This window comes from Schistocerca americana, chromosome 9 (genome assembly GCF_021461395.2).
Source record: "Schistocerca americana isolate TAMUIC-IGC-003095 chromosome 9, iqSchAmer2.1, whole genome shotgun sequence".
Taxonomy (NCBI): domain Eukaryota; kingdom Metazoa; phylum Arthropoda; class Insecta; order Orthoptera; family Acrididae; genus Schistocerca; species Schistocerca americana.
Genome location: NC_060127.1, coordinates 139401179 through 139419769, shown reverse-complemented (window position 1 = coordinate 139419769; position 18591 = coordinate 139401179). Strand labels below are relative to the sequence as shown.

General features: G+C 39.9%; 1 long non-coding RNA gene across 1 annotated transcript in view; it reads left to right on the top strand.

The window, feature by feature from the left end:
* Positions 1–18363, top strand: part of LOC124550618 — a 98887-nt gene extending 80524 nt beyond the window's left edge. Inside the window, exon 4 of the long non-coding RNA XR_006967730.1 lies at positions 18215–18363. This is a non-coding gene — a long non-coding RNA (uncharacterized LOC124550618). The remainder of the gene's footprint in view (positions 1–18214) is intronic.
* Positions 18364–18591: the final 228 nt, after the last annotated feature.

Genomic DNA, 18591 nt, shown 5'->3' with positions numbered 1-18591 from the left:
GTAGTCTTCACTATGGAGACTGGTTTGTTGCAGTTGTCTATGCTACTCTATCCTGTGCAAGCTTCTGCATCTCCCAGTACCCACTGAAATCTACATCCTTCTGAATCTACTTAGTGTATTCATCTCTTAGTCTCCCTCTATGTCCTTTACCCTCCACATTGCCCGCCAATACTAAATTGGTGATCTCTTGATGCATCAGGACATGTCCTACCAACCGATCCCTTCTCTAGTCAAGTTGCGGCACAAATTTCTCTTCTCTCCAATTCTATTCAATACCTCCTCATTAATTATGTGATCTAACCATCTAATCTTCAGCATTCTTCTGTAGCGCCGCATTTCGAAAGCTTCTATTCTCTTTTTGCCTAAACTATTTATCACTGATGTTTCACTTCCATACATGGCTGAACTCTATACAAATACTCTCAGAAACGACTTCCTGACACTTAAATCTATGCTCGATGTTAACAAATTTCTCTTCTTCAGAAACGCTTCTCGTGCCATTGTTAGTCTACATTTTATATCGTCTCTACTTCAACCATCATCAGTTATTTTGCTCCCCAAACAGCAAAACTCATCTACTACTTTAAGTGTCTCATTACCTAATCTAATTCCCTCAGCATCACCTGATTTAATTCGACTATATTTCATCATCCTCGTTTTGCTTTTGTTGATGTTCATCTTATATCCATCTTTCAAGCCACAGTCCATTCCGTTCAGTTGCCCTTCCAGGTCCTTCGCTGTCTCTGACAGAATTGCAATGTCATTGGCGATCCTAAAATTTTTTATTTCTTCTCCATGGATTTTAAATCCTACTCTGAATTTTTCTTTTGTTTCTTTTACTGCTTGATGATTCTACAGGTTGAATAACATCAGGGATAGGCTGCAACCCTGACTCATTCCCTTCCCAAACAGTGCTTCTCTTTCATGTCCCTCTACTCTTATAGCTGCCATCTGGTTTCTGTACTAATTGCAAATAGGCTTTCGCTCCCTATATTTTACACCCGCCACCTTCAGAATTAGAAAGACAGTATCCCAGTCAACATTGTCAAAGGCTTTCTCTAAGTCTACAAATGCTAGAAACGTAGGTTTGCCTTTCCTTGATCTGTTTTCTAAGTTAAGTCGTAGGGTCAGTATTACCTCATGTGTGCTAGCTTTTCTACAGATTCCAAATGGATCTTCGGCTTCTACCAGTTTTTCCAATCGTCTGTAAGGAATTTCTGTTAGTACATTGCAGCCGTGACTTATTAAACTGATAGTTAGGTAAATTTCACATCTGTCAACACCTGCTTTCTTTGGGATTGGAATTATTATATTCTTCTTGAAATCTGAGGGTATTTCGCCGGTCTCATACTTCTTACTCACCAGATGGTAGAGTTTTGTCAGGACTGGCCTTCCAAGGCTCTCAGTAGTTCTAATGGAATGTTGTCTACTCCCGGGGCCTTGTTTCGACTTAGGTCTTTCAGTGCTCTGTCAAACTCTTCACGCAGTATCATATCTCCCATTTCATCTTCATCTACATCCTCTTCCATTTCCATAAAATTGTCCTCAAGTACATCGCCATTGTATAGACCCTCTATATACTCCTTCCACCTTTCTGCTTTCCCTCCTTTGCTTAGAACTGGGATTCCATCTGAGTTCTTGATATTCATACAAATGGTTCTCTTTTCTCCAAAATTTTCTTTAATTTTCCTGTAGGCAGTATCTATCTTATCCCTAGTGAGATATGCCTCTACATCCTTACATTTGCCTTCTAGCCTTCCTTGCTTAGCCATTTTTCGCTTCCTGTCGATCTCATTTTTGAGAAGGTTGTATTCTTTACCGCCTACTTCATTTACTGCATTTTTATATTTTTCCTTTCATCAATTAAATCCAATATTTCTTCAGTTATCCAAGGATTTCTACTAGCCCTCGTCTTTTTAACTACTTGATCCTCTGCTGCCTTCACTATTTCATCTCTCAAAGCTACCCATTCTTCTACCAATGTATTTCTTTCCCCCATTCTTGTCAATCATTCCCTAATGCTCTCCCTGAAGCTGTGTACAACCTCTGGTTCTTTCAGTTAATCCAAGTCCCATCTCCTCAAATTCCTATCTCTTTGCAGTTTCTTCAGTTTTAATCTACAGTTCATAACCGACAGATTGCGGTCAAAGCCCACATCTGCCCCTGGAAATCTCTTACAATTTAAAACCTGGTTCCTAAAACTAAGTCTTACCTTTATACAATCTATCTGAAACCTTCCAGTGTTTCCAGGCCTCTTCTATGTATACAACCTTCTTTCGAACAACAAACCAAGTGTTAGCTATGATTAAGTTGTGCTCTGTGCAAAATTCTACCAGGCGGCTTCCTCGTTCATTACTTACCCGCATTCCATATTCATCTACAACTTTTCCTTGTCTTCCTTTTCCTACTATTGAGTTCCAGTCACCCATGACTATTAAATTTTCGTCTCCCTTCACTATCAGAATAATTTCCTGTATCTCATCATACAGTTCATCAATCTCTTCGTCATCTACGAAGCTAGTTAGCATATAAACTTGTCTACTGTGGTAGGCGTGGGATTCGTGTCTATCTTGACCACAATAATGCATCCACTGTGCTGTTTATAGTACCTTACCTGCGCTCCTATATTTTTATTCATTACTAAACCTACTCCTGTATTACTCCTATTTCATTTTGTATTTATAGCCCTGTATTCACTTGACCAGAAGTCTTGTTCCTCCTGCCACCCAGTTTTACTACTTCCCACTATATCTAACTTTAACCTATCCATTTCCATTTTTAAATTTTCTAACCAACCTGCCCAATTAAGGGAGCTGACATTCCACGCTCCGATCCTTAGAACGCCAGTTTTATATACTTGATAAATTTCTCCACAGGAGATGTGGAGTATTAAACCTCCAAATAATTTTCTCAAGGCATACAATGAATTTCTAGATTTTAAATGAGTTACACTACTGAGATCAGACATTGACATAACTACATATAATTTCATTTCAAATTGTCCAATGTATGTGATTAACATAACTCATAGAAAGAACGTTGTGACTTCACAGAAAATGACTAGGAAACTTTGCGCAACTTTTAATGAAAAAATTCTTTCAGATACTTTAGCGTATATAACAATGTATGGTAAGAAAAATTTAATGTATGGTAAGAAAAATTTAATTTACAATGCACAGTACAGAATACTTACTGAAAAATTTTAACTATATAAATGGATAAGAAACTGAAAAAACTTCATGTTTGCACTTCCTTTTGAAGCGTTTTCAGAAAGATAAAGGAAATAATAAATGAAAAATCTAGCATCTCAATTATAATATGTTAGCATTTTGAATTTTCGAAATCGGTTAACATTTGTGTCCGATCGATGTTTGTTTCCCTACACAACCACACAAAACATACGTCTTGCCTTCTCAGGCACCTGTTAGCTGTGAGAGTTTACAGCTCGTATTTATCCGGCGGTATGTGCCCTCTAGCGCTTCCTTCAGTGCTGGCATCAGAGGAAATTGCATATTGACTCTGTTTCATATTGTGCACACATACACTCTCGCCATTAACTAAGCAGCTAGACTTCATTCAGAGATGGCGCTAAAGCTGTATGAACATATACTTCAATTTTTACATATAATATAACCCTATTCCTGTACATTATGTGATTACAATGACACATAAAAAATGTTGTGGGTTAACAGAAAATGACTATAAAACTACATATGTAAAGGAACATTACCTGTTACTTACATTTCATCACTTCAAATTAAATACGAAATTGTAAACAAAATAATTTATTTACATCTGGAACAAATTGATGAGAATAGCACTTTTAGAATGTACTTTGTCACTCAAATACCAATTATGTATACAAGCTGTGATTGAATACATTTGCTCCTGGAATGCCCCAAGCTGTGAGTGGGTTGCCCACCCAAGCAATGGGGTTCATCAGATATCAATATGCTGCTGATTTTGCTTTGCCCTCAGTTAAAGATGACAGGTGACAGATGCACAAGAAGTGCAGCTGTTAGGAAGCCACTGAAATGAACTTGAAAAAAAAAAACAGAGGATGAGAAGATGAGAAAATAGAGAAGTTGAAACATTCCATCTGGGGGTTTCCTTCATATGGCGCCAAAGGTTTTTGGACTTTTTGGTAGTTAATTAATTTATTTACTTACATTTTATGTTCTTCTTCATTAATTATATTTATTTTTTGTCAGACAAAATAATTAATGTATAACAGACGAATGAGATGGTATAAATATTAACATTTTTAAAAAATTTCTAATTTGATAGAAAATAGTTGTTTTTAAATGAAAACACCTGATTTTGACTTAGAACTGGAGGTATAGTAGAAGCATTATGTAGGTTCTGGGTAACTTTCTTAGAAGATAACGACCTTTTTTACTCACAAAGTGAGACGGTAAGCATCTGAGTGGGCATAGTGGGTGGCAGGAAACTAAGATTTTTTTTGGTGGACACAGATGCGAATGTGTCCATTATCAGTGTTTACCTCGTGGAAAAGAGGAGTCTTGGGCCACCTATGTATAGGTTACGGGGTTGGCGATAACAGAGTGGAATCGTTTGGTACGGCAGCTCTGCAGTTTGTGGTTGGGGAAACTAAGGTCAGCGAACGCTTGGAGGTGCTCCCATGCATAGGCGAATGTTATTCAGTGATTCTCGTGCTCGACTTTCTCGATAAACATCAGCTAAGACTGATGTTTTGGAATGCACAGTGGACTCAGTGGGACTGTTTCAATCCAGGGGAACAGTTGCAAATGAGAATGGCGCAAGGTTCAACTATCATGGGAATGAGACCAACTAAACTGCTTACGTTTCCAGTAAAGATCGATAAGCAGCATAAAATACCAGGAAGTGGAGAAAAGATAGTGTGGGTTTCAGTGGATATCGATTTGCCGATTGAAACATTATAAATGGTTCAGCCACTTTTAAGCAATGAAGATTTGGACAATTCACATTCCTTTTTCCGCAAGAGTTTCGCACATGCGAGCGACAGGGTAACAGATGGTTCCAGTTAGTGTGGATAACTTTGGCAGACAAGAGGTAACGCTGTCAAAGGGTGCAATGAGAGCCATTCTGGAGGTCTTGAAACATGAGGATTTCGATAGTTTGAGCCTGGAGGCAAGCGACGAAGAAACATCGATACAGAAGTGTTATGAGGCAAAATAGGTCATTTGAAGGCCTGTGGTCGAATGGCCATGACGAACTTGTTGTTGAGGTTTAGTGGTTTATTTTGTGCAAACGGAGGGTTACTGGCAACCCCGCTGATGCAACATCACTTACTGACAGGGGATAGTGCACCAATTTATAGAAGCCATACTGTATAGCAAACTAGCTACAACATTTATAGAAGAATTTATTCAACAACAACTACGGTTTGGGGTTGTTGAACCGAATGATTGTCCCTGCAGTACAAATGTTGTCGTCGTGTCGACAGATTCGGCTAACGGGACACAGAAAAACAGATTTTCCTTTGACTACAGATATCTAAATGGGCGAACGGTTTCGGATGCTTATCCGATTCCAAGAAAACATTGGATAATATGGGTCAGTGACGATTCTTTACCATTATGGACCCCAGGAGTGGATACCGTCAGTTAGAGGTGGCCCCTGAAGATAGGTCGAAAACGACTCTTACCGTCGCAGCAGGACATTTTCGTGCCAGTTGGACTAACGAACCGACCTTCCACTTTTCAGTGGTTGTTCGATGAGGTACTGAGAGGATTAAAGCGAAAACTCAGTTTTGTCTAACTCGATACTATAGATGTCTATTCAAAGGATTTACTAGATATGTGACAAATTCGGAGGATGATTTTAGTAGACTACGATCGGCACGTTCGACTTCAAGTGCAGACAAGTGCCATTTTGCCCAAAGTCAAGTAAACTATCTGGGACACGTGGTTAGTGAGAGTGACGTACAGACCAGTCCTCGTCTTACAGATGGTCCTCGTCTTACAGGTGCAGGTCTGAATTATCCGATACCACAAACAACTAAGCAAAAAATGGTTCAAATGGCTCTGAGCACTATGGGAATATCTGAGGTCATCAGTCCCCTAGAACTTAGAACTACTTAAACCTAACTAACCTAAGGACATCACACACATCCATGCCCGAGGCAGGATTCGAACCTGCGACCGTAGCGGTCGCGTTGTTCCAGACTGAAGTGCCTGGAACCGCTCGGCCACTTCGGCCGGCCAACTAAGCAGGTACAGTCGTTGACCGACATCTGTAATTATTATAGATAGTTCATGAAAGACTTTGTGGAAATAGCCTGACCGTTGAACAAGCTACTGAACAAGGGGTGATATTTCGTTGGTCACACCAATGTCAGGAGGCTTTTGAAAATTTGAAAGTGACGTTAGTTTTGGATCCAGTATTGGTTTTTCCGGATTTCTTAATAGAGTTTATCCTTTCAGGTGGTGGTACAAATGAAGTATTCGGTTCTATTTTGGGGCAGATGGTAGATGTTCAGGAACATCTGGTAGCTTATATTTCAAGGCACTTACACAAGGTGGAGCATAACTACTCAACAATGGAGAAAGAGATGATGGCTGTCATATGTTATATTATGAATTTTCGATGTTATCTGTATGGTAGGAAATTTAAGGTTGTGGCAGCCCATGTCCCATTGAAATGATTGCTTGGTTTGAAAGATCTGTGTATTAGATTAACTTAGGAGGGGGGCCACTTAAGCTTAATGAATTCGAGTAAGAGATAATCCAAAAGCCAGGAAGATCACACGCAAACGCAGATTCGTTAACTCATAGGGTAGCAATGTTAAATACGCTAGAGAAGAGCACTGAAGAATGATAGTGGGCACAGGCAAGGGCTATCGAGTGCCAGGCATTTAAGTCACAGAGACATTTCGTTATGCACGAGGGTTTGTCGTGAAAAACGACAAGATGTGGACACATATGGTGGTTCCAGAGGGTCTTCGAAAGGAAGGTTCACCGCAAACTTACTACCATATGTTGTTAAAGTCGTGGTGGCCGACTTGCGACAGACGCGTAGCAGAGCAGTTTTGGTGGATGAATGGGAAGAACGACACGGAGTAGTGTATTAATGGCTATGTGCCATGCGCGCAAAAAGCCGACATTACACATTGGAGAGTACCATTGCAAAGGTTTCCTTTATTAGTGTAGAATGCCCTCGGGCCATTTAATAGAACACCGGCAAGAAATAGGTACATTCTCACGATGATTGATCTTTTTCTCGATTTTTGGCCATGACACTAATGTCCGACCAACGGGCTAGTACTGTAGTGCAGCTGTTAGTAAACAATAGATAGTAAATTCTGGAGTTTCTGGGGACATAATTACGGGCGAGGTACGAATTTATCTCGGATTTAAGGAAACAACTATGCCATGTGTCGCATATCTGGAAGTTATGGACGAATCCATTTCATCTTCAGAGCAATGTCAGAACGGAACTTGTGCGCAGGACAACTGCAAACGTGTTGAACTATTACGTAGGTTCCAGGCACAACAATTGGGACGCCTGTTGACCTTATGTAGAATGGCCTGTAATTTGAAGGTTCATACTGCCATGGGCTTGTATCCATCTGAGGTGGTGTATGGTATGAAAATGCCATCTCTGTCTCACGTTTTGATTCCTAAATTAGGGCCCAATGGTGAGTCGGTGAGGAAGTTTGACAGAAGAATTAGGGAAGTTGGGAGGAATGTACAAATGGGAAACACAAAGGCGTTAGAGCGCCAGGGACAACCGAACAATCTCATGAGCAAATTGGTTCAGTGCCACGTGTGGCACTGTGTCATTGTTACTAATCACCATATGTCAAAGGAGGAAACAAAGAAATTTTTAACAAAACGCCAGGGACCATACCAGGTCGTGGAAACTACCTCACCACTCTACGTGAAGATTCAGTTCCCCACAGAAACGCCGCCTATTATACACGTCAGTCACATAAATTCGTTTAAAGGAATCGTGGAGGGGATTTTACAGTAACCGGCAGTCAACCAGAACGAAAGTGACGAAAGGCAAAAAGAAGAAACATGGAATTGTTGAGTAACGCAAGGTGAATGATGTGCCGTATATGCTAAGGTCGCGTAAGTAAGTTGTGTAGTTGTAATTTGTCGGGTTTCCCTTTTTTTTGGTTTATTAAGTTTAATACCATAAGGATATTTGTTGTTTTTTCCAGACTTGTTAGTTTTTCATGTCGATATTTTTTTTGTGGACTTTGCATTTTCGGAAGGACGGAGTGGATGCTAGAGTAATTTTGCTCTACAGGTGGCGAATACGTAAGAACATCCTGGGGAATGATGGTCCCGCTTTTGCTGTTTGCAAGGGCGAGGAAGGGCAGTTAGCCGTTGTTCAGCCTCTAGAACCAGGTGTGATGTTCTCGAGACAACCGGATTTGTGGCTTACTAGTCATATATGGACTCTAAAAACAACAGCGGAGATTTGGGAGATTATGAAAGAGTTGCTTTCGGGCGGACAGTCATTTTGCCATTCTTTCTGCGTCTAGAACCGGAGAGAATGATGAATGTTTAAGTTGCAGTCCAACTGCGACTCCCTTCTGGTGATGGATACTGGCGGCCAACCGACCCGCTGAAACCACCTCCAACCTCCTCTGCACGGTCTCGTCATAGCTGTGGAGGGGTAGGCCACACTGTGGAGCTGCACAGAAGCTAAGAGCGAGAGGGCTGCTAGCCTCCGCTCTCTGGGTGACATCGGCCAGCAGACTGCAAGCAGGGCTAGGGCTCGAGCTCACGGCCTCCCCGATATATTGAGCAACCAGTAAAGAAAACAAAACAAAAATTTGGTGTAGGAATGAAAATCCATGGAGAAGAAAGAATAACTTTGAGGTTTGTCAACAACATTGAAATCCTGTCAGAGACCTGGAAGAACAGTTAACGGAATGGAGAATGTCTTTGAAGAAGGAGGATATAAGACGAACATCAACAAAAGCGAAACGAGGATAATCGAATGTAGTCCAATTAAATCAAGTGATGATGGGTGAATTATATTAGCAAATGAGACACTGAAAGTAGTAGATGAATTTTGCCCTTAGGCGAGCAATATAACTGATGATGGTCGAAGCAGAGAGGATACTAAGTGTGAGGAATCTTTTTCTAAAAGTATGGAGTTTACCTATGTATGGAAGTGGAACATGGATGAAAAATAGTTTGGGCAAGAAGAGAATAGAAGCTTACAAAATGTGGTGCCACAGAAGGTCGATGGGCAGAGCATGTAACTAATGAAGAGATACGGAATAGAATTGAGAAGAAGAGGAATTTGTGGCTCAACTTGACTAGAAGAAGGGATCAGTTGGCAATAGACATTCTGCGACACCAAGGGATCACCAGTTAGTATTGGAAGGAACCATGGAGGGTGAAAATGGTATAGGGACACCAAGAGACAAATACACTAAATAGATTCAGAATGATGTGGGTTGCAGTACTTCCTCCGAGTTGAAGGAGTTTGCTCAAGGTAGAGTAGCATGGAGAGCTGCTTCAAACCAGTCTCTGGATTGAAGACCACAACGACAAAAACAACGTACATTATCATCTTGTTTTGCAAGATTCAGTTCGTGGATTTATTCCTTGATCTCCTCAAACTAACCTTTCATCTAATATGGGCCCAGATCAGAAAAACTATAGCCAGGTAGGTGCATTTAAAAAGGTAATTCATTAATTATTATGTTAACCGATCCTCCTCCACATTTTTCACTTTGACAGAATGTGTGTGGCAAGTTATTTAAAAACCAAATCAAAAAGCGTATTTCTTTTGAATTTTTGATAGTAAAATTATTACCACTTCTTCATTATGAGAATTTTTATTTACAGCTAATCTTTCTCATTTAATAACTGTTGATCCATCGATTGAATCTCCAACATCATTCATCGAAATATACTCAATTGGTCTTTCTGTATGTTTTTCATGAAACCTTCACTTTGCTTGCATCTGAAAAATCTGAACTTGAAAGTGGTTGTCTTAATTTTGGAAAATAATCTTCAGGAGTTTCTTTTATCAGACTTTTATATTTTTTACCATTACTTGATCTTGTTTTATTTAGATTATGATCAGAATTAATTGCTCCTGAATTGAATAATATAACAACACAATTTGATAATTAACAGCTTTAAATTCCTACCCATATAACTCATAGTAATGTATTGTTTAGTTAACAGAGAAATTAATTCACCTGTCGTTTCGTATTTTTTTCTACCAACAGTTAGTAAATTTCCCTCTAATTATACCGGTAATCTATCAAAAAAATGTTCAAATGTATGTGAAATCTTATGGGACTTAACTACTAAGGTCATCAGTCCCTAAGCTTAGACACTACTTAACCTAAATTATCCTAAGGACAAACACATGCACCCATGCCTGAGAGAGGACTCAAACCACCGCTGGGACCAGCCGCACAGTCCATTACTGAAGTGCTTTAGACCGTTCAGCTAATCCCAAGTGGTGGTAATCTATCAATGTATTTAAACATGCCATTAGTTTTCAAAGCGAAAACTTTTTTCATTATGATTAATATATTTTAACATTCTTTGATTATACAGAGGTCACCAGATAAATGTATACACATTTTAAGGAACGAAAAGTATTATTTACTTGTTTATTTTACAATTAATAATTGATCACACATGTTGTACAGCCTTCAGCTTAGCACATGGTTACTTTAAATGATCAATGTTGGCGGCTATACACATACCAGAACGAAGAGAGGTCCCCACAACTACGTCAGTAAATGTTACAGTGGAGGTCACTATCTATGTCACTGTAATCTCCTGGTGAAGTTCTTCCAGTGTGCGTGGCTTATGTCGACAGATGATATCTTTCACAGTTCCCCACAAGTAAAAGTCCATAGCTGTTAGATCTGGTGACCGTGCTGGGAACTCAGTCGGCCCTCTTCCTCCATTCCAATGCCCCAGAAAATTGTCATCCCAGAAAGCTCGTATGGCTAGGTGGTAGTGTGGTGGTGCCTTGTCCTTTTGGTAGAAGACCTCTTCATCAGCTCCATAAGGTGCACGTATACCTGGCAAAAATGATGTGTAACATTTCTAGGTACACTTCTCCAGTGACAGTAGCATCAAAGAAAATGGGTCCTACTGAGACCCTATATGATTATCCACACAACACACGAACCCCAGCTAGATTAACTGCTTTATCCATATAACATGCGGATTTTGCTGTGCCCAGTACACACTCTTATGCCGATTCAGGGTTCTCTTAAGTTTAAATTGTATCTCGTTACTCTACATTACCTTCGTCACAAGTTGTTCATCATCAGTTACCATTTGCTGATACCATTCGAAAATTCCATTCTGCAGTGAGGGTCATCATCGTTAATCGCGTGCAGTAATCGTGGAATGTAAACTTTCCACTTTGCAGCTTTCTGAATTCTTCATACAACTGTACTGGTAACCCCCACTTCATGTACACATTGAGAAGCAGACTTCTGTGGAGAATTAACAAACATTTCCAACACGAGAACCGACAAAGCAGGACTTGTAGATGTATACTGTCTTCCTGATCTTACTTTGTGAATATCACAAATCGTTCCACACAATTCAAACTTGGGAGTGATGCATTTAACTGTTAGGCAGGTTGGCGGTCCTGGTTCAGATTCCCATGTCCACTTCAACAGCATTATCAAACTTGAAAAACCACTTCACAATACATTTTCCTTGCTCGAAAGTCAAGCATGCTCCAGCCATCTTGTTTTCTCAATCCTGAGATGGAAGTACTAACAACTGTTGAGCTAAAGAGCATACTATAACACACTCAAAACTCAAATCGAACGATAATATCGATATCTCGATAGAGTGTGATAAAGAGTATATACATTTCTATGGATGACTCTATACTTATTTGTCAACTCTTACCTTCAGCGTGACCTACCTTTTTTCTATTTCTAATTTTTTACATACTTTTTCAGTGTATCCTGTCTTTCTGATTCACTTACTGTAAAGTCGTACTAATCAGGATGAGCGCAAAACAATAGTTAACATTCCACTGGAATGATTGTTCATATTGGAGTGTAGAAGGTGTGAGACTGACGATATACCATCAAAGTTTTGGGAAAACATCATCCATTTATTCCCAAAGATAGCAAGAGCTGACAAGATCGAGAACTATAGCATGATCAGCTTAACAGCACATGCATCCAAGTTGCTGACAAGAATGATAAACAGAAGAATGGAAAAGAAAACTGAGGACCTATTAGATAACGATCAGTTTGGCTTTAGGAAAGGTAAAGGCACCAGACTGGCAGTTTCGAAGTTGCACTTGATAATGAAAGCAAGACTAAAGCAAGATCAGTACATGTACATAGGATTTATCGGCCTGTAAAAAGAGATCGATAATGTAAAATGATTCAAGATGTTTTGAATCTTAAGAAAAATCAGGGTTAGCTATAGGGATAGACAAGTAATTACAATATGTACAAGAACTTAGAGAGAACATTAAGACTGCAAGACCAAGGACGAAGTTCTCACATTAAAAAAGAATGTAAGACAGGGGTGTGGCCTCTTGCCCCTATTGTTCAATATATGCATCGAATCAGCTGTGTTGGAAAGAAAGAAAGGTTCAGAAGAGGGACTAAAATTGAAGGTGAAATGATATCAATGATAAGATTCGCTGATGACATTCCTGTTCTTAGTGAAAGTGTAGAACAGTTGCAGGATCAGTTGAATGGAATGATGGGTTCAATGAGTAAAGAATGTGGACTGGAAGTAGATCGAAAATTGACAAAAGTAATGAGAAGCAGTGGAAATGAAAACAGTGAGAAACTTAACATCAGAATGGGGGATCAAGCAGTAGACATAATTAAGAAATTCTGCTACCTATGTAGGAGATTAACCCATGAGGGATGGAGCAAGCAGTATATGAGAACTATACTAGCGCTGGCAAAAAGGGCATTACTGGCTAAGAGAAGTCTTTTAATATCAAACATAGACTATAATTTGAGAATCCAATTTTTCAGAATGTACATTTTGAGCACAGCATTGTATGGTAGTGAGATTTGGACTGTGAGAAAACCGGAACAGAAAGAATCGAAGCCTTTGAAATGTGGTGTTAGAAGAATATTGAAAATTAGGTGCAATGGTAGGGTAAGGAATGAGGAGGTTCTCCACAGAATCGGCGAGGCAACATGGGAAACTATGGCAAGTGGAACGGATAAGATGATAAAACCTCTGTTAATACTTTGGGGAATATCTTCCATGGTACTAGATGAACATATATGCTGATTAGCCATATCATTATGACCACTAATCTACTATCGACATAAACCCAAGCAGGCGATAGCAGCGTCGCCTTGCGAGCAATGACTACTAATCACACACACGCATGGTGCATTTAGTACCAGAGAAATTTCTGTCCATGTGTTGAATGGGGAAGGTGCGCAATGTATCTGAGTTTGACCAAGATCGGGTTGTAATGACCTGAAGGCTTGGCAAACGCATTTTGGGAACTGGTTGCAGCAGCTAGATGATTGGATTCGTGCAACTTTGTCACAATTTCTTGAACCCAGTGTGCACACATCTTCCGCTACTGTAAAAGTTCAATCAGAATTTCATGCACAATACTTTAAGGAACCTAAGAACCTAAGAACCTAAGAACCCCCCCATGAACCATGGACCTTGCCGTTGGTGGGGAGGCTTGCGTGCCTCAGCGATACAGATAGCCGTACCGTAGGTGCAACCACAATGGAGGGGTATCTGTTGAGAGGCCAGACAAACGTGTGGTTCCTGAAGAGGGGCAGCAGCCATTTCAGTAGTTGCAAGGGCAACAGTCTGGATCATTGACTGATCTGGCCTTGTAACAATAACCAAAACGGCCTTGCTGTGCTGGTACTGCGAACGGCTGAAAGCAAGGGGAAACTACAGCCGTAATTTTTCCCGAGGGCATGCAGCTTTACTGTATGATTAAATGATGATGGCGTCATCTTGGGTAAAATATTCCGGAGGTAAAATAGTCCCCCATTCGGATCTCCGGGCGGGGACTACTCAAGAGGATGTCGTTATCAGGAGAAAGAAAACTGGCGTTCTACGGATCGGAGCGTGGAATGTCAGATCCCTTAATCATGCAGGTAGGTTAGAAAATTTAAAAAAGGAAATGGATAGGTTGAAGTTAGATATAGTGGAATTAGTGAAATTCGGTGGCAGGAGGAACAAGACTTCTGGTCAGGTGACTACAGGGTTATAAACACAAAATCAAATAGGGGTAATGCAGGAGTAGGTTTAATAATGAATAGGAAAATAGGAATGCGGGTAAGCTACTACAAATAGCATAGTGAACGCATTATTGTGGCCAAGATAGATACGAAGCCCACACCTACTACAGTAGTACAAGTTTATATGCCAACTAGCTCTGCAGATGACGAAGAAATTGAAGAAATGTATGATGAAATAAAAGAAATTATTCAGATTGTGAAGGGAGACGAAAATTTAATAGTCATGGGTGACTGGAATTCGAGTGTAGGAAAAGGGAGAGAAGGAAACATAGTAGGTGAATATGGATTGGGGCTAAGAAATGAAAGAGGAAGCCGCCTGGTAGAATTTTGCACAGAGCACAACATAATCATAGCTAACACTTGGTTTAAGAATCATGAAAGAAGGTTGTATACGTGGAAGAACCCTGGAGATACTAAAAGGTATCAGATAGATTATATAATGGTAAGACAGAGATTTAGGAACCAGGTTTTAAATTGTAAGACATTTCCAGGGGCAGATGTGGACTCTGACCACAATCTATTGGTTATGACCTGTAGATTAAAACTGAAGAAACTGCAAAAAGGTGGGAATTTAAGGAGATGGGACCTGGATAAACCGAAAGAACCAGAGGTTGTACAGAGTTTCAGAGGGAGCATAAGGGAACAATTGACAGGAATGGGGAAAAGAAATACAGTAGAAGAAGAATGGGTAGCTTTGAGGGATGAGGTAGTGAAGGCAGCAGAGGATCAAGTAGGTAAAAAGACGAGGGCTAGTAGAAATCCTTGGGTAACAGAAGAAATATTGAATTTAATTGATGAAAGGAGAAAATATAAAAATGCAGTAAATGAAGCAGGCAAAAAGGAATACAAACGTCTCAAAAATTAGATCGACAGGACGTGCAAATTGGCTAAGCAGGGATGGCTAGAGGACAAATGTAAGGATGTAGAGGCCTATCTCACTAGGGGTAAGATAGATACTGCCTACAGGAAAATTAAAGAGACCTTTGGAGATAAGAGGACGACTTGTATGAATATCAAGATCTCAGATGGAAACCCAGTTCTAAGCAAAGAAGGGAAAGCAGAAAGGTGGAAGGAGTATATAGAGGGTCTATACAAGGGCGATGTACTTGAGGACAATATTATGGAAATGGAAGAGGATGTAGATGAAGATGAAATGGGAGATATGATACTGCGTGAAGAGTTTGACAGAGCACTGAAAGACCTTAGTCGAAACAAGGCCCCCGGAGTAGACAACATTCCATTGGAACTACTGATGGCCTTGGGGGAGCCAGTCCTGACAAAACTCTACCATCTGGTGAGCAAGATGTATGAAACAGGCGAAATACCCTCAGACTTCAAGAAGAATATAATAATTCCAAACCCAAAGAAAGCAGGTGTTGACAGATGTGAAAATTACCGAACCATCAGTTTAATAAGTCACAGCTGCAAAATACTAACACGAATTATTTACAGACGAATGGAACAACTATTAGAAGCCAACCTCAGGGAAGATCAGTTTGGATTCCGTAGAAACACTGGAACACGTGAGGCAATACTGTCCTTACGACTTATCTTAGATGAAAGATTAAGGAAAGGCAAACCTACGTTTCTAGCATTTGTAGACTTAGAGAAAGCTTTTGACAATGTTGACTGGTACACTCTCTTTCAAATTCTAAAGGTGGCAGGGGTAAAATACAGGGAGCGAAAGGCTATTTACAATTTGTACAGAAACCAGATGGCAGTTATAAGAGTCGAGGGACATGAAAGGGAAGCAGTGGTTGGGAAGGGAGTAAGACAGGGTTGTAGCCTCTCCCCGATGTTGTTCAATCTGTATATTGAGCAAGCAGTAAAGGAAACAAAAGAAAAATTCGGAGTAGGTATTAAAATTCATGGAGAAGAAATAAAAACTTTGAGGTTCGCCGATGACATTGTAATTCTGTCAGAGACAGCAAAGGACTTGGAAGAGCAGTTGAATGGAATGGACAGTGTCTTGAAAGGAGGGTATAAGATGAACATCAACAAAAGCAAAAGGAGGATGATGGAATGTAGTCTAATTAAGTCGGGGGATGCTGAGGGAATTAGATTAGGAAATGAGATACGTAAAGTAGTAAAGGAGTTTTGCTATTTGGGGAGCAAAATAACTGATGATGGTCGAAGTAGAGAGGATATGAAATGTAGACTGGCAATGGCAAGGAAAGCGTTTCTGAAGAAGAGAAATTTGTTAACATCGAATATAGATTTAAGTGTCAGGAAGTCATTTCTGGAAGTATTTGTATGGAGTGTAGCCATGTATGGAAGTGAAACATGGACGATAAATAGTTTGGACAAGAAGAGAATAGAAGCTTTCGAAATGTGGTGCTACAGAAGAATGCTGAAGATTAGATGGGTAGATCACATAACTAATGAGGAAGTATTGAAGAGGATTGGGGAGAAGAGAAGTTTGTGGCACAACTTGACCAGAAGAAGGGATCGGTTGGTATGACATGTTCTGAGGCATCAAGGGATCACCAATTTAGTATTGGAGGGCAGCGTGGAGGGTAAAAATCGGAGAGGGAGACCAAGAGATGAATACACTAAGCAGATTCAGAAGTATGTAGGTTGCAGTAGGTACTGGGAGATGAAAAAGCTTGCACAGGATAGAGTAGCATGGAGAGCCGCATTAAACCAGTCTCAGGACTGAAGACCACAACAACAACAAGAAGAAATGGTATGAGATGATTATAAAATCGTGTAGCGTCTGCCATCCTGATTTTTCTGCACCACGTTATTGTTCCACATTGTGACATTTCTATGACCATCTTTAAATGTTCTAAATGATCTACACAATTTTTAATCATTTCTGAATCATTTACTTTTTTTCTGATCTATTTATGTTACACATACACACACACACAGACACACACACACACACACACACACACACACACACACACACACACACACACACAGTCACACACACAGTCACACACACACACACACACACACACACACACACACACACACACACACACATATATATATATATATATATGTGCTCCTTTTTTTTGACTCATTAGTCTTCAGGCTGGTTCGATATGCACTGCCACAGATTCCTCTCTTAGGCCAACCACCAACTTATTTGCCAAACTTCGCATTCCCCTACAGCTTTTACCCTTTGCAGAACCCTCTAGTATTATGGAAGTTGTTCCTGGTATTGTATCACCATGTCGCTTTTTCTTTTCGATGTTTTCCCATATGTTTCTTTCTTATGCGATTCTACAAAATCTCTTCACCCCTTACCTTAACAGTTAATGTAATTTTCAAATTCAGTCTATGGTACCACATTTCTAGCACTGCAACTCTGCTTTTTTCAAGTTTCTCTACAGTCTTTCATGTGCTGTGCTCCAGATTTATATTCTCAAATGTTTCAGCCTAAAACTAAGGTCTGTGTTTGATCAATGATGACCTATTTGTCGTTGCAAGATTGACTCTTCCGTCCTCCTTGCTTCGTCGGCCATTTGTTACTTTGCTTCCAAGGCAGCAGGCTACCTTGAATTCATCTACTTGGTCACCACTTCTGATGTTAAGATTATTGCTAATCTGATTTCGCCTACTCCTGATTACTTTTGTCTCTCTTCAGTTTTCTATCCATATTCTGTACTAATTAGACTGTTCATTCCATTCAACAAATCCTGTAATTCTTCTTCACTTTCATTAGGGAGAGGTAGGTCATCATCGAATTTTATCACTGATTGGCTTTACCATGAATTTTAATCCCATTCTTAAACGTTTACTTTATTTCTGCTGTTGCTTCTTTGATGTATCGATAAATTGTAAGGGCAATAGACTGTATCCCTTTTTGTCCGAATACTTCATTCTTGGTCTTACATTCTTATTGATTCCCCTTGGTCCTGGTATATATTGTGTCTTATTCGTGTTTGCCTGTATCTTGAAAGCTATCTGCTGTATTCATATGCATGTTGCTAAGCAATTATGTGAATTATAGTACCTATGACCTATGTTTTATTTTGACAGAATATACTTATATTGCAATGAGGACTGCAAGGATTGTCTCTAGCCAGCACTTTTACAATTTAGCATAGCCAACCAATAATTCGGTTTGGTGCGGACACATGAGTTCACTGTGCCGGCATACCAGACTGCACAAAAAGTCACTGCCTCATCTTCTGCCAGCTGCAGTGACACTGAGATGTGCACACTTATGCTACACCGTCAAGGCATCTGGTAACATGGTTGTTCAGTCAAGTTGTACTGCATAATTATAAGTTACATAGCATTGTTTGTAATTGTATTTCACAAGGGCAATGCTAGTTCGTTGGTCGAATTTGTCTCTATGTTATCGGTATGTAATTGTATGTCATTATCTTCCTATGCATTAAATAATTTTACAG